The following is a 7,500-nucleotide window of genomic DNA, read 5'->3' on the forward strand; positions in this document are numbered from 1 at the left end:
GGAAAGAGAGAAAGAGAGAGGGGGGTGGGGAAAGAGAGAAAGAGAGAGGGGGGGGTGGGGAAAGAGAGAAAGGGGGGTGGGGAAAGAGAGAAAGAGAGAGGGGGGTGGGGAAAGAGAGAGAAGGGGTGGGGAAAGAGAGAAAGAGAGAGGGGGGGGTGGGGAAAGAGAGAAAGGGGGGTGGGGAAAGAGAGAAAGAGAGAGGGGGGTGGGGAAAGAGAGAGAAGGGGTGGGGAAAGAGAGAAAGAGAGAGGGGGGTGGGAAAAGAAAGAGACAAAGAGAGAGGGGGGTGGGGAAAGAGAGAAAGAGAGAGAGAGAGTGGGGAAAGAGAGAAAGGGGGTGGGGAAAGAGAGAAAGAGAGAGGGGGGTGGGGAAAGAGAGAGAAGGGGTGGGGAAAGAGAGAAAGAGAGAGGAGGGTGGGAAAAGAAAGAGACAAAGAGAGAGGGGGGTGGGGAAAGAGAGAAAGAGAGAGAGAGGGTGGGGAAAGAGAGAAAGGGGGTGGGGAAAGAGAGAAAGAGAGAGGGGGGGTGTGGAAAGAGAGAAAGAGAGAGAGAGGGTGGGGAAAGAGAGAAAGGGGGTGGGGAAAGAGAGAAAGAGAGAGGGGGGGTGGGGAAAGAGAGAAAGGGGGGTGGGGAAGAGAGAAGAGAGAGGGGGGTGGGGAAAGAGAGAAAGAGAGAGGGGGGTGGGGAAAGAGAGAAAGAGAGAGGGGGTGGGGAAAGAGAGAAAGGGGGGTGGGGAAAGAGAGAAGAGGGGGGGTGGGGAAAGAGAGAAAGAGAGAGGGGGTGGGGAAAGAGAGAAGGGGTGGGGAAAAGAGAGAGGAGGGGTATGGGGAAAGAGAGAAAAGGGGGAGGGGAAAGAGAGAAAGAGAGAGGGGGTGGGGAAAAAGAGAGGAAAGGGGGTGGGGAAAGAGAAGAGGGGGTGGGGAAAGAGAGAAAGGGGGTGGGGAAAGAGAGAAAGGGGTGGGGAAAAGAGAGGGGGGGTGGGGAAAGAGAGAAAGAGAGAGGGGGGGCAGGACGAGAAGAGGGGGGTTGGGGAAAGAGAGAGAGGGGGTGGGGAAAGAGAGAAAGGGGGTGGGGAAAGAGAGAAAGAGAGGGGAAGGACGAGAGAGAGGGGGTGGGGAAAGAGAGAGAGAGGGGCAAGGAAGAGAGAGAGGGGTGGGGAAAGAGAGAAAGGGAGAGAGAGGGGGTGGGGAAAGAGAGAGAGAGAGAGGAAGGGAGAGAGAGAGGGAGGGGGAAACAGACAAAGAGAGAAAGAGACAGACAGACAGACAGAGACAGAGAGAGAAAACGACAAAATGAGGAGAGAGAGAAGGGGATATCAATCCATGTCCAGATAATAATCCAGCAATAAAAGTGAAAGGCATGCACATGTGAAAGGACAGTCTTCTTTTTTTTCTTCTTTTTCTTCTTTCTTTCTTCTCAAGCAAGCAGGAAAGTAACGCCACGAAAACAACTGTGGATTCACGTAAAGAATATGAGAGAGAGAGAGAGAGAGAGAGAGAGAGGAGAGAGAGAGAGAGGGAGAGAGAGAGAGAGAGAGACAGCAGTGGGGGTGGGGGGTAATGGGTAGGAGCCAATTCCAGTCACATTGTATATAAACAGTGTAGTGAGCTTATCCATTTATGTCACTACTACTAAACGCTATCAAACTATAGCAGATTAAGAATAATAGATATATAATCCTTTTTTTTTTTCTTTCTTTTTTTTTAAAGAGGGAAAAACATTTTGAGTGTAATTTGTAACGGCGGAAATTGTTCCAAATTGACTGGAAAAAGTGAGACAGATAATGCTTTTTGAAAGTCGTGATGTTTTTGTGTTGTTTAATGGATGCTGGGAGTAAATTCCTTCCAGAGTCGTGAACCAGAATAGGCAAGGCTGGATTTATGTGTCTATTCTGGGATTTGGGACATTTCATTTTGTTTGTTTCCGGTTCTAATTTACGGAACATTTATTCAGTGGGTAGGCTGGAGCCCGACCTGTCACTAGTTTGTGCATCAGTACTCCTTTATCGTAGGTCGTCTTTGGTGCAGCGGTAAGGTTTCTGTGGTCAGTTTGTCAAGGATAATGTTTTGTTTAGAACAATTTTAAGCGCACGTTTGTGAAGGCTGAGAAGTTGCTGAAAGGCATTGGTGATTGCAGTAGGTATATCCCATAGAGTTGATGCATGATAAACAGTGGACTGGATTGCAGTAGGTATATCCCATAGGGTTGATGCAGGATAAACAGTGGACTGGATTGCAGTAGGTATATCCCATAGAGTTGATGCAGGATAAACAGTGGACTGGATTGCAGTAGGTATATCCCACAGGGTTGATGCAGGATAAACAGTGGACTGGATTGCAGTAGGTATATCCCACAGGGTTGATGCAGGATAAACAGTGGACTGGATTGCAGTAGGTATATCCCATAGGGTTGATGCAGGATAAACAGTGGACTGGATTGCAGTAGGTATATCCCACAGGGTTGATGCAGGATAAACAGTGGACTGGATTGCAGTAGGTATATCCCACAGGGTTGATGCAGGATAAACAGTGGACTGGATTAAGGCCTGAAAAAAAAAATTTCTTGAGTGGTTATGGTAATCAATGAAGTGTTTAATTTTTTTTTTTTTTTTTTTTTTTTTTGGTAGGTATGTTTTTATGGAAATCTGCTTGCATATGTTAGTTATATGATGAGTCCAAGAAAGGTTATTGTCAACTGTAAAGACCCTGTGGTTGTCAACTTCTTTAATGGCTTGGTTATCTAATTGAATGGGAGAAAACGCATGTGTGAGTGAGGCTTTGCCCTTTTTGTCTGGTCATTATCAATATAAACTGGGTTTTGTGGGGGTTGATTGCCATGTGCTTATGATCGGTGCATTCTATTACGCACGTTGTTTGCGCTGTGTTGCAGAGACTGCATAAGCTGATTTACGCAATTATGGCTCGTGTGTAATGTTGTGTCATCTGCAAAAAGTTCACAGGATGTTTGAATATGAAGGAGAAGATCATGAACATATAATGTGAAATGCAAAGAACCCATGCAGGACAGAACCCTGTGGAACTCCATACGTTTGTGTTTGGAAGGACAAGGAAGATGCATTAACAATTGCACATTGTTGTCTGTTTGTAAGACATGAATGAAGGGGATTCAGTTAATGTAAGGTAGTGGTGGGGAGACGGTGCAGCGATAGTTTTCTGATAAGGTCATGGTCAATTATGTCAAATGCTTTTTTGAAATCTACAGATAGGACACCACAGTATTCGTTGTTATTGACTTTCTTAAGCGATTGATCAACAAGATTAATTATGAATATTGATAATAGATAATTGATGCGAAAACTCACAGGTTAACTCAGACAGAATGAGCGCGACACTGTTGTAGAAATGACGTGATATAGCTCTATGTCGTCATTTTTAGTCGCGTCGCTGTTTCTTCACCTGATTTCGAGCACAGTAGGCTACATAGGCCCTACATAAACACACATACATACATGCACACATAGACCCACGAATAACCGAAACAAGGTTACTACAAGGATTCAAATTTTATAGTATTTCTTAACGTCTGTGTTTCTACAACTTTTGTGGTGGGGGGGGGGGGGAGTATGTAGTTTCTGTGTCTGCGATATCTTGATAAGGACCATATTTTTTCTGGACACCTAATTTTATCCGGAATATATGTATATCTTCCTCTGTAAGAGTAAGAGACAGACCGATAGACAGTGAAAGACAGACACAAACAGACAGACAGACAGAGGGAGGGAAGATTGTTTTTCTTCTTTCTTTTTTTTCTTCTTCTCCCATACACACGAACTGTTTCAGGCTGAAAACGTCGTGCTCGTTTCCTGAGACGTGGGCGTCATCATGCGCTCGATGGTTTCTAGGTCTGCTGATAACATGTAAATGGATGACGGTGGGTGCTTAGTTACTGCTCGTGGCCACGGCGGAAGGAGGAAGGAGGAAGGTGGCAGAATGGTGAAGACGCTCAGCTGCCAATACAGAGAGTCCGTGAGGGTGTGGGTTCGAATCCCGCTCTCGCCCTTTCTCCTAAGTTTGACTGGAAAATCAAACTGAGCGTCTAGTCTTTCGGATGAGACGATAAACCGAGGTCCCGTGTGCAGCACGCACTTGGCGCACTGAAAAAGAACCCATGGCAACGAGAGTGTTGTCCTCTGGCGAAATTACGTAAAATGAAATCCACTTTCATAGGTACACAAATATGTAAGCATGCACTCAAGGCCTGACTAAGCGCGTTGGGTTATGCTGCTGGTCAGGCATCTGCTCAACAGATGTGGTGTAGCGTGTATGGATTTGTCCGAACGCAGTGACGCCTCCTTGAGAAAGTGAAACTGAAACTGAAACTGGCCACGGCGGATAACCTGGTTGGCGATGCTGATGAATTACTTAGTTAGATAATCAGTTAATTCGTCGATCACCTGCTCCGAAAATAGAAAAAAGCTAGACACCGAAAGACGTAGACATACTCACACGTAACCGCACCGAGATACAGACACTGAGACAGAGATTTGAAAGAAAGAGAGAGAGAGAGAAGAAATCGAAATCGATTTGAATTTGAATTTGAAATCGACATTAAAACTTGTCTCCTTTTTTTTTTTTTCTTTTTTTCGGTGGAAAAGGAATAACTCGCACTGGCTTGTTTTCATCCTGCCCTCACAAAAGGAGGACGATATATAATAATAAATATTACATTCTCCCCGGACCGGACCGGAGCACACAAAAAAAGACCTCGATATAAGCGGCCTTGTACATGTCGTGTAGCCTTGTGTGACTTGAACCCTTTTCCCCTTGTTTTGGCACAGCTCCCTTTCCCCTTGTTTTGGCACAGCTCCCTTTTCCCCTTGTTTTGGCACAGCTCCCTTTTCCCCTTGTTTTGGCACAGCTCCCTTTTCCCCTTGTTTTGGCACAGCTCCCTTTTCCCCTTGTTTTGGCACAGCTGTCACCATTCTTTATCTGTATACAGGAGGAAGGTGGCAGAATGGTTAAGACGCTCAGCTGCCAATATAGAGAGTCCGTGAGGGTGTGGGTTCGAGTCCTGCTCTCTCACCCTTCCTCCAAATCTGGACCGGAAAATCAAACTGATGCTTTTCAATGCATGCTTTACAGTGGGGAAGCCGTTTGCCATGTGTGTGTGGCGGGGTGCTCGCGAGTATCCGTGTGTGTGTGTGTGTGTGTGTGTGTGTGTGTGTTTGTGTGTGTGTGTGTGTGTGTTCGTGTGTGTGCCAGGATGCGTGTTGCAGGGATGCGTTTTCTGAAGGGCGTCATGGGTACCCAGGGTGGGTGGTTTCCAATGTTCAGTTGTGTGAGTGTATTCTGGCACGTGCTTCCGTGAGAGAGAGGGAGGGAGAGAGAGAGAGAGGGAGAGAGAGAGGGGGGGAGGGAGAGAGAGAGAGGGGGAGAGAGAGAGAGAGAAAGGCGCTATATAAATGTCCATTATCATGATCATACCCTACTGTACTGTCTCCACTGAGCGACGTCAGTGCCCCAGGTAGGTCGCCTGCCGTTCAGAGCTGTGGCGGAGTGCAGGATGGGACGGTGGCCCGGTGGTAATGTGCCCAGCGAGGCAGAGAGTGGCCAAGGGTTCCAGTCCCATCTATGTACAGACTGGGATTTTTTTTTTTTTTTTTTTTTTTAACTCACCCCCGTCCGCCTCCCACAACTCTTCTTCACCCTTTCTCCGCTGGAACCTGATTGGTTGTCTGGGTGCTAGTCTTCCGGATGAGATGACAAACCGAGGTCCAGTGCACACCGTTTAGTTCGCGCACGTGAAAGAATCCACGGCAACAACAGGGTTATATTAAACCGGGCAACATTTTGTAGAAACATCCATTTCGATAGTAAAGTAAATACATTTGCTGAATCGACATACATACATACATACATACATACATACATACATACATACATACATACATACATACGTACATACATACGGACAGACAGGCAGGCAGACAGGCAGACAGTCATGAGACAGACACAATTTAACACTTTATTTACCTGGCCGTGAAAGCGATGTTTGAAATGACTGTCTGTTGTGTGGTATTTCTTTCGTGATACCACAGATTAATTTTCACTGTGTGAAATTTGAACAGCTTTCTTATGGAGAGAGCGCTGCCATTGTGCAGCGTTATTCTTTGTCTTTCCTTTGTTTTTCTTTCTTTTTTTCTTTTTTTCTCAAGGCCTGACTAAGCGCGTCGGGTTACGCTTGGGGGGGGGGGGGAATTGGGGGGGGGGGGGAATTGGGGGGGGGGGGGGACAGGCACAGCGAGAGATAGAAAGAGAGAGAGAGAGACGGAGACGAGATGAGAGATGGAGACAGAGGAAGAAAGACAGAGAGACTGAGAGAGAGAGAGAGAAAGCGACAGCGGTAAGTACATACAGACAATAGGGACAGGGAGATATACAGACAGACAGAAAGAGACAGACAGACAGACAGACACTGAAAGACAAAGACAAACACAGGTAGAAGGAAGTTCACACAATTATGTGGCTGGCTCTGATCAGGTTTGCCGTTCTCTCTTTACGAAGCACTCGTCTTTCAGGACGTCAGTCCAAACAGCTATTTCCTTCCACAAACTGATACCCTACGCTGCTTCAAACACTTCGCCCCACAAACTGTCTTCCCCCCCTAAACATTCCACATTCAAGCCGTCAGTTCTGGTCTCGGCTATTGATGATGTCGGCGATGAATGGCATCAGCTATTGACAATGAACGACAGCGTTTAGTTGAGTTTAACACCTAGTTGACTGAAGCCCTTTAAATGTTAAGTTGTTCTGGGCTCGGATCTTGGCCCGGTTCGGTGAAAATGTAATTGATTTAATTGTTCGATTGATTAAGGGGGTGAGTCCTGGTGGTCAGCAGTCAACTTTGTGTGACCTCAGCTGTTGATGACCTCGGATGACTTCATTGCCATTTGCGAGCTCTCGTCTTGCCTTTGGTGACATCAGACATTAGATATACTTCCGGTACTTCAGGGCTCCTTGACTTCATCACCCAGAACCCCTCCCCTCCACAACACCCTGCTCATCAAGTATGGCAGTCAAATAGAATCATATGGAGGGTTTCAGAAACTACGTTATAAGAACAGCAGCTACGTGTGTGCGTGTATGGAAGGGGGCCGGAGAGTGGTGGGGGGTCACGTGTGTGTGTGTGTGTGGGGGGGGGGGCGCGCATGTGTCAAAATGACAATATCATTAAACAAATACTGTGTTTAGAAACATGTTTTGAACATGTCAAAGCTTAATTCCTAAACACCATCATGTTTTAAAGGTATCACTGCAAAGCTTGAAAATAGACTTCTGCGCAAGACAGGAAGCCTACACGTCCGGATTTTCGTTGGTCTCAAAGCTGTCCCATCATTATGCAGAGACAAGTTTGACCAAACGTGTATGATTCATGCAGTACTGTTATCGTCTCCAAATCTATACGCCACGAGGCCACATTGTTAAGAAACTGTGGATGGCTTCACATTCGCTAAGTATTTCCAACGTCTCCTGCTCCAAAT

The sequence above is a fragment of the Babylonia areolata genome, chromosome 28, assembly GCF_041734735.1.
Source record: "Babylonia areolata isolate BAREFJ2019XMU chromosome 28, ASM4173473v1, whole genome shotgun sequence".
Classification (NCBI taxonomy): Eukaryota; Metazoa; Mollusca; class Gastropoda; order Neogastropoda; family Buccinidae; genus Babylonia; species Babylonia areolata.